This window comes from Pezoporus occidentalis, unplaced genomic scaffold (assembly GCF_034315485.1).
Source record: "Pezoporus occidentalis ecotype Australia unplaced genomic scaffold, CSIRO_AGI_Poc_V1 ctg32, whole genome shotgun sequence".
In the NCBI taxonomy this organism is placed as follows: domain Eukaryota; kingdom Metazoa; phylum Chordata; class Aves; order Psittaciformes; family Psittacidae; genus Pezoporus; species Pezoporus occidentalis.
Genome location: NW_026915158.1, coordinates 3,842,659 through 3,852,546, shown reverse-complemented (window position 1 = coordinate 3,852,546; position 9,888 = coordinate 3,842,659). Strand labels below are relative to the sequence as shown.

The 9,888-nt window shown below is 36.9% G+C and overlaps 1 long non-coding RNA gene across 1 annotated transcript; it reads right to left on the bottom strand.

Annotated features, from left to right (window-relative positions):
* Nucleotides 1-667: 667 nt before the first annotated feature.
* On the bottom strand, nucleotides 668-2,362 carry LOC134168709 (uncharacterized). The gene is made up of 3 exons (XR_009966640.1): nucleotides 1,180-2,362; nucleotides 931-1,069; nucleotides 668-852 (listed from the first exon to the last, which is right to left on the bottom strand). It is a non-coding gene; the product is annotated as an uncharacterized LOC134168709 (long non-coding RNA).
* Between the last annotated feature and the right edge of the window lie 7,526 nt (nucleotides 2,363-9,888).

The window sequence follows — 9,888 nt, the reverse complement described above, 5'->3', positions numbered from 1 at the left end:
GCCTCAGTTCAACTCTTGTAATAACTAGAAACCTTTCTTTAATATCTGTGAGCTTTTTCTAAAGACATGTTCTGTTTCCTGCTTTGTCCTTCCACATATATAACTGGTCTCCCTCTCTAGTCTTTACTGTTTAGGGGTACTTTTGGACAGCTATCCTATTTCCTCGCTGTTTCTGTATGTCTTAATATAAACTCAAATATACGCAGATACCTACACATGCATCAATAAAGACCTTTTTCTTTTCACTTTACACTTTCTACTTTTGAACATGACAGAAGAAAATAGCACTTTTCTTCACTTAGCCTAGAACTGAAACCAGGTATTCACTAAGACCATGTTACTACTTCCATTGCAGGATAAATGAGAAGGATACATACGCAAGAAAACCCCTATATAATGTCTGTGCCAGTAATATCCTTACATTCAGGCATGATTTCCAGGAGAAAGCACTGCTCTGAACTTCCATGGCTCAGTTGGGGTCAGCTGTCCCAGCTGTGTCCTCTCCCAACTCCTTGTGTGCCCCCAGCCTGCTCACTGTTGGGGTGGGGTGAGAAGCAGAAAAGGCCTTGACTCTGTGTAAACACTGCTCAACAATAACTAACACATCCCTGTGTCATCAACACTGTTTCCAGCACAAATCCAAAACACAGCCCCATAATAGCTACCCCAACCAAAACCAGCATAATGGGAAAGAAGTTAATTTCCACTGAAGAATAAAAAAGAATTTAAAAAAAAATGTGATCAGATTAGAAGATTTCAACTGAGTGCCTGCATTTAGCTCTTCTGCATACTTCTGCTTCTATGAACATCATGGTATTATGTAGTGGAGATAAGGGAGGCCAGGTTCAGTGCCTGTGAAAAGAAAAATACTGAAAACAAATAGGAACTACTTCCACTCCAGGTCTGCATTTCACTTTCCTGTGATCTCACCTGTACGAGGATTGTGGCATCCAAGTCATATATCATGTCTTCTTGTAAGAACGATTTCCACTCATCCTGCCAGGCATTTATTTGTCTCATGAGCTCTGTATACAGACTTGGTTCTCTGTATGGGACCATTAGCAATGAACTGTCATTTCAGCAAAAGAAAAGAAAATATAAAAAGCTTGGCAAACATAAAAGTAACTACAACTGCAAAACTTTTCTCTGTGTTTCTTCAATGAAAATTTAGATACTTACATTATTGTTACTTGAGGACGCTGTAGGATGAAGTCCCTTCTCTAATGAAAAATCTTAAAGGAAATGCAATCAATCCTAATAGGCACTTTTTTTTCTGTGATGAGAAGGAAGACTGTGGCAGCTAAATTCTCTGAATTACCTAAGTTATTCTGGGATAAATCACCCACAACTCTAGAACATGTTAGCTCTCTAAACCTGTCAGTCATGATCAGCAAATTTTTAAACACTAGAATACAGAAGAACATGGCTTTGATACACAAGCCCTTGATATAGGTGCCGCAACTTCAACACCAAAGATGTATGGTTCCTGCAAGCATGTGAGATGAAATATTATACCAAAAACCCTCCACTGTTATTCCTTGAAGACTTCTCAGCAAGGATTAGAATATACATATTTCACGCAAAAATTAGACTTAAAAAACAAAATGGCTTTTATTTATGAGTAGAGAAATCCAAAAACCTAGAGTTGCTACCTTTGCTTAATGCCAAGACCATGAAAATGCAATGATCTGAAGAAATTCACACTTTCTTCTCCGGGGGCATTGTTACACACTCAAAAAAGTCAAATTGCAGTTACCTGAGCTTGCAAATAATTTATACCTATCATTTGTCGTATAGTCCTAGCATTTTCCTGCTGTGCTGACCACCTACATGTGGATATATGTTGCAGCAGTCATGTTCTTGACACAGTCACTGAAAGAGAAGAATACGTTATTTGAGAGTATTTGAAATATCCAGGACTAATCTGCCCAGCAAAAACTACAAGCTCATACACTGAAAAAAAAACAACAAACCCAAAACAAGCAAAAAAAAGCCCTGCTTTTCCAAAGTATGAAATCATGAGTTACAAAGTCATTTTTTCAAATGTAACAACTGACTACATAAACCAGCAAGGAATCCCCACGGATTGTCACTTATTTAATTCCTCTTAGCAATTAAATGAGTATAAAAAAATCTTTTAAGAAAGAAATTGCCGACACCTGTACTCCACAGCAAATATAATCATGGAAGAGCACATTTTAGAAAACATTATTCTTCCTATTGTCACTTTTGATATTTTAATATTTTAAATATTAAACTTCCATGGCCTTTTCATCATAAATATCAAAATGTTATTAGTCAACAAGAACTGAAATATATTCATAACCTGATCTTATCATTACCAACTGTATCGCAAAGGACACATTTTTCTGATGTCTTAAATATATTTTCCCATGAAAAAGAGTAGGGAAGATTTAAATTAAAAAATGCTTTCTATCATGCAGTAAAATCTACACTTTTCAGTGCCTATGATTTTCATTTCAGCGCAATTGCTGCAAAATCCAAGCTGAAATCTAAATTACAGTTATCTCTGTTAAACAGAGGCTATTTGCAATCATTCCAACATTTTCAACACTTTGGCTGAAGGGATAAATGTGTCAGTATCTTTCTTCTTTAAATTTATGTATTAGAGGTTAGACAGAAAAAAAGGAAAACTCATTAGATCATCCAGTTCGTCCTGCCAATCTCTGTACCTATCATGTCTATCAAGTACTGCAGACAGCTTCTGGGTGTTCTCTGCATAATATATTGGCAGAATATGACCCAAAGTTTTTGTTTTCTTACTAAACGTCACCAAGATAAACAAACAAAAAAATCCCTCTGATCTGAAACTAAATGAGAAGAGAACTACAACCAGCTGACCTAAAAAAGATCTGCAGGAGCTATGCATCAGCTGAGTTTTAAAACCTTTCGCTATTCATTTCTAACACAAAAGCTGATCTTAGTGAATTTACAAAGGTGTCGGTCAGGGAAATACATTCCTATTTTTGGCAGCAAGAGAAAATAAGCATTAAATTTTTATATAATAAAATAGCAACATTAGGTTTAGAGAACATAAGTATCAAAATATTCTAATGTTTCCCTAGGTTCAGTTTCATTCATATCTGTGTCATTAGGAAAATAGTAGCAAGAACATAGTGTTGCCAAATTGCTTCTGTCCCACTCCTTATCCTTCCCTGCAACTTCAGAAAAGAAAATTGCTCCAAATCAAGCAGACTAGTATTTCTTCTTTGTTATTCAATTGGAGACCAGGACTGCTGTAAACAATTTATTTCCACATACATATCAATCATATAATATCAAATTTTATTGAAAAAAATAAATAAAATAAACCCACAGCATATTTACGTTTTAAAAAACCTCAAATACTTTTATTTGTCATATAGAATACTAATTTTAATGAGTGTTTCAAGTTTTTAAAAGATCGTAGCCCCATTTCGTCATAGCTCCAGAGAACCATAATTGTGGTTCAGCCCCCCCCCAGCATTCTTGGCCTCACAAGACAAGAAATGTATAGATCATCTGTGCTGCAAAGATGACTCACAGTGAAACCAGTGGGGGCTAAATAAAATCCTTGTGTAGCTACATGCATTAATTTTCCAGTATTATTTTAGTTATTAAATCTCAGGATATTACCAAAACTTTTATCTTTGGCTAATTGTATCACCAAAATTATTATTGAATATACTGTGCAACACATATGCAGATATATCAGTTGAAAAAAAAAGAAGTAAACTCATCAATTTCAAGTTTCCCTGTTGATAAACTTTGGAACTGGATGAACTGGCTCTTACATTGTGATGAAAACCCCATAAAAAATCTGAAAATTCCTTTTGCCTTTCAGCAGCTCAGGAGTATAATCAGGTGGTTTCTGGACCATCAAGAGGCAGGTTTCTCACCTAGCAATCACATTGTTTGGCCCATACCATCTTTGGTTACCATTCAATGAGGAACTTATTCTTGACTGGCAAAAGCTAAAAAGACAATAAGGACCTGAATCCAAAGCCTTGTGAATTAAATAGAAAAAATTCCCACTGGAATGAAGAGGTTGAGGAGGATACAGCCCTGAGCAATTTACAATATATCTTCTGACCTGTATTTTAAGCCTGGTAGAGATGGAATGTAAAGTATACATTGCACATGTATGACATATGTTTAATATAATTCCAAGGCATATCTTTGATTAAGGTACTGGAAAGGTATGAAAGCAAAAGTAATGTTGTAATTTAAAGCATGTAACCATTTATTTTAGTCTATGTATGTGCATTCACTGATAACACTTTCCTGAATCTTCCAGGCAGGCTTTAATAGAAAGCAGTGATAAATGTCACTTACTAGACACTCTCCACTGATATCATAAAAAGTTTACAAAACACCAAGATACAAATTTCCTCCAGTTTAACTTTTGCTTAAGATAGTGAGGCAAGGGGGCACAAAATCACAAAATGGAATATAGAAACCTTTAGAATTAGATTTAAGTATGTTAAGTTTGATGGCTTTGTAACAGCAATGGAAAATTACTGAGGTGCACAATACATAGAGAAAAAAAATAGAGTACAGCTAGAGAACATACTGAGAGTTCTCACAAGATAAATCATTATAGTTGTTATAGTTGTGACATAGTTTAAGAAAAACAGTCTGGAAGAACAGGACACAGGGATAAAGAGCAACTGGGAGCCGCAGGTGTCCAGGATGGGCTACAGTTAAACTAACTGATAAGCAGGAGGACAGGAGGATTATTATGTCTCTGGTGCTAACAAACCAATTAAACTGGTACGAGCATCTACTGCGCATGCTTCAAAGGCTGCCAGAAGTGATGAAGATTGTTGGAAGAAGTAAATGACCCTCAGAGACCACCACAATTCTGTGCGCATGCGGGGAACTTTCTGGAAAATTACGTAATCCATGCGTAGCCTCATGAATATGTATGTATGCCCAGTGGCTATAAAAGGATGGCTTGTGTGGCAGTGGGGAGACACACGTTAGGAGGAGCTATCCCCCGTGTCTCCTGGCTCCGTGATAAAGAATACCTGCTTGTCAGCTTGAAAACTTTCTTGGCAAGTTTGTTCCTGGAGTTTTCTCCAAATCAACAGCCAGATGTTGGAGCTTCAGTTCACATAGGTTTCTTTCCCACCAAATGTTTCTGAAAGGCAAAAGCTAACAAAACTCAAGAATATCAGAATGTTTTCTGTTTTCGAACGAGGTCTTCCTGATTAAGAAATGATGAAGGCATTACCAAAGAGTTTTATTGTAAACACTTGAACTAATGTTGGTAAATGTTATTTTTGCTAGACCAAAAAAAGCCAGTTTCAGCCAGCTCCAAGATGGACTCACCACCAACTAAAGCTGAGTCCATCAGAAACAGAAGTCTTAGAGGGTTCTATTTCCTTATTTCCCACATATATTACCATGCAATAATGCTTAATATTATTATGTAAAACTTGAATTCTTCTCAAGTCATGACCATTTTCAAATGAGCTAAAAGAACTAAAAGTGTATAGAATTATTGGAAGTCACTACCATATATACATCTAATTTAAATAAAATATTATTTCTGATGCTGATGCAGCTGTGACTTTAAAGTACATAGTTTTTCACAAGTGCTAACTCTTATGACTATAACTGAAAACTTAAAGCAAATCCGACTGGGGTAGAAGCATTTAAGTGACTAAGGTATGGTTTTCCTAAATATGAACATAATCAAAGCTATAAACAAATAAATTTATATTAGAAACTGACAAGGTTAGTCCTGAAGACCATTTTAGGGCAATTGAAAAGTTGTTCCAAAGCAAAATCATGTTTCTATGCTTTTGCAGTCTAGCCTGAATATTGCGGTATCATCCAAATGCAAGGCTTTTCTTTCTTTTGCCTGTGTTGCTGGGAAGCACCCCAGGGCAAGAAAGTTTATTCCCAAAGAAACCCAAAGAACTTGGTTTGTTGGCTTCAGATACTTAATAGCTTCAGAACGGTTTGTTTCTTTGTATTTTTTTCCCACACCAATTTTAGCCATCCAGTCTAAGAGTAAATCTTTTGTGACTAGGCATGGTCCGGACTCTCCCTGCAGCTGGTAGGGGAAACAGGGCATTTCTAGGACACATCCATCTTAAGATGGGTGTCTTGACATACCCATCAATGAGAACTGGGGTAAATTTCTACCTACAAGTGCCTTTTCTACAGGACGCTAGATTTTAAATAGCAGAGGCGGATATGTCCTTTCAGGCCAATATACACGTTTTCTTTCTACATGTCAGCCTCAGTCACCAGCATCCTCCAATGCAGGACAATGTGTTATCACCAGTAGCAGCCCAGTTCGCTATCTACCAGTTTGTTACTGTGCAGGAAGGTGACGTGTAGAAAGACATGATGATGTAACTGGAAATTGCAATTCAAAACTGCTGCCTGAGACAGAAAGAAGCCTTCCCAAGCAACAAAATTTCCTTACTTTTAAATGGTTTTAAGGGATTGGAGCAGAGTATTTAAAACAATTACTACAAACAAGAGATGTGTATTTAAGCCATGTCATGAACTCCTGCAAATTTGCCCAGGAATCTCAACTGTAAATAGCTTCTTCATAACATGTGCTGAGGTTCCGAACCAAGTGGGTGTGACACCAGCCTTATCAATTCTTTTAGCTTGGACTGTAAATCTCATTAATCTCGTACACCCATGGACTTTGTGATCTTGGTAACAATCTTCAAACAACTTTGCATGTGAATATTAATATACAAAAAAAAAGAAGAGTTCAGCCCAATGTGAAGCTAAATTATCTGCAGTGTTTTAGAGATCAGCATGAAGGGATTTTACTTCAACATGTATAGAGTTATATTAATTATTATTAAACGTTTTACTTTCTGCACATTTCCCTGGGACATGGAGGTTTGAGGACAGTTGATCCCTTTTTGGTGAGTTCAAACTTTGTAGCTACATACCCCAATGGGCATGTTTGCCTGTTTAACTGTCCAATTTCCATTGATCCATGGATGTGGCAGGAGGTGCCAGTGCAGCCAAATCAGCTTTTCTAAGGAAAACATTCCTTAAACTTCTTATTATATGCATGTTTTATCTGAATTCCATTTTGTAGACTAATGAGAAACAGAAATAAGCTTTTATTCCCTTTTGTGGAACAGATCTAGGAGAAGAGGGGGTTATGCTGGGCATGTTGATTTACCGATGTTGATTTCTGGTTGTTGATTTACCTTCTGTTTTAAGGGCATCTAAAATTGCTGCAGGATCTCTCCTTATGTATTTCTCATTAGTATTTCTGTCAACTGTGTAAACAATTAATTAACTAAATGAGGTTTTTTTGTCTCATTATTTACACCTATTTTTCACTTCTTTCCTCTGCTTATCATCTACAGGTTGAGATCACTTGCAGAGAGCAGAGCTTTCCCCCTTGCCCATGCTGAAGGAGACAGCTCTTCCAAGGCACATGTACGAGTATTGTTTGAAATCTGGAGACTATGACAAAATGTGCTTATGTTACATAACTCTGCATAACCTTGTTATTGCCAGCTTCATGCTGACAATCACTGATTAACTCAGCCCCAGCACATGTCTGAAGTGAATCACAATGTGATGTCTGATTCCTCAGCAACATTTCACAGGAACCAGATTCTTTTTTTTTTTTAACCACAATTTAGGTAAGTAAATGTGAACATACTGTAAGATTCAAATAATATACTGTACATTAGACTCCCAGCTAAAGCCTTATCATATTATCCTTTATAAACTTAGCTCAAAATCCAGAGGGACTCCGGATTGCTTAATTAGTTAATTTCTGTTTTGATTGGAAAGAAGAAAGTAAACCTTTTGGAAATGAATTCATCAATTCAAACTGCATAACAGGCTTTATTGAAATGCAGTCTGCAATGTTCTTAAGTCAGCCTCATCACTGAATGTTGGGACTTATCTTAATTATGGTTGGTTGTAATACTGTACTTACATTAATAATGTTCTTATGTTAAAGAGATTTTTTTGACCTTTTGGAGTGCAGAAATCAATGAGAAGTTGATAAAGCCAAGTTCATTGCTGCCTAAAGTAAAGCAAGCCTGATTTGTTTACTTACCTAAGCCTTCATCTGTCAGACCCATTCTCAAATGATTTATAGACCTCTACCCAACGAAATCATTTAAAGTAGATTAGATTCAAGGAACAATCACCTCTAATATGACAAGCTGATGGAGGCTGACAGGTAACCAAGTTGCTCTGGATGGCAAACAAGTTTCTGAAATTCTGATTAAATTAAAATATTAATGGTACCATGGGGAAAATAAGATTGAATCATGTTAGGCGAATTCAGTATTAGAACCAAAATGCAAATAGCGAATCATTCTGTGTGAAGAAAGCCAGCTGAGGTACCAAGGGAAGTTACCTCCAGTAAACGAGAGAGCAGGAAGTGAATTCAAATGAAAAGCATTGTGTCAAGAGCTCACCTTCACCTTTCTGAGGTCTCTGAAACAACAAGGCCTAACAGGCTCTGGGGTTGGTCTGAACACTTTTGAGAGGTTACATATTTATTTGGACTTGCAGCCTAGTACTAATGAACAACTCCTGCTTTCCTAAGGTTATAAGGTTATTCTTTGAAGCACTGATCCATGCTTTTTTTATCCTTTCTTCATGTTTGTTTAGTTTCTGTTTTCAATCCTGTACATTAAGTGGCTCTGGCTGCACTATAATTGCTATATACCTAAATGTATTGACACTGCCTGCTTTGGGATCTGCATTAATTTTGACATACAGGGTAATTAAATGTGCTATTCGTCTCACGTGCGTTAAGGAACAATAGGTGCCTTATCTGCCAGACATACTGAAGTATGCAATTACAACATGTTAAGAGTAGTTGTGTTTTGCCTCACAACACCTTTTATTAAGGTTCTTTTAAATATCCTTAAATGTTTTTTAATGGCAGCTGTGAAGTAAAGGCTATCCATCACAGCTAATATTGATGGGATTTATCTCATCACACTTTTGACAGGGTAGACATCTTCATCTGATCTAATTGCTTAGGCCCCCTTTTTAGTCAGCAGAGAAAAAGACCTGCTTATAGATTGCCAGTCATCTGGTCTGTTTTTTATAGTGCACTTGGCTGCAATAAACTACAATCTGAACACCAGATACACACCCCACACACACCATTCTGTATCTTCCAGGGGGAAGATGCTTGGTAGAGGCAGCAGGAAGCACCTAGAAAAAATGGTAACTGCATTCACAGTGCCTCTCTAAATAGTAAAGTGCCAATTTAATTTCAGAACAACAGAGTTCTGCTTTTTCCCAGAAAGTACTGTATAAATTGTTGTGGCAATGGTCAGTCCAATGAGATCCACAGCTAGATGAAGAATGTGATTAACAGGAAAACAAAACAGCAGCAAGACAGCAGCAGAAAGATCCTTCCAGAGACCCTTATGTACAAGGAAGGATATGTTTTCCAGAGAAAAAAAAAAAAAAAGAAAAAATATTGTTATGGAGTATGGAAGCAGTGGAAGTAGGGAAAAGACATGCATGAAGAACTGACCATGGTGGGTAAAAATGAGAAACAAAAAGTGGTTTTATCATCTCAATGGGGAAAAAAAAAAGGGGTCAAGAAGGGGGTACTGCCAGGAGAATTCCCTAGACAATGGATCAGCTCACAAAGCTATTTGATGAGTTTTGTGACTACAAAAAAAAAAAAGAAAAAAAAGATGATGGAGACTTGGGCAGAAGGAGAGGCTGCTGTTGTTTTCTGACCTGAAACCAACAAGGAAGGAGGAATTTATTTACATTTCAATGCCACAAACAATGGCTATGTCAACACTCACATTACTAGCTAAAATCCTATTCAATTCTAGCTGGACTGTTGGAACTGCTGCAGTGTAATCTCACCAGTGGCAATACAAGAGTGAAAATGACCAG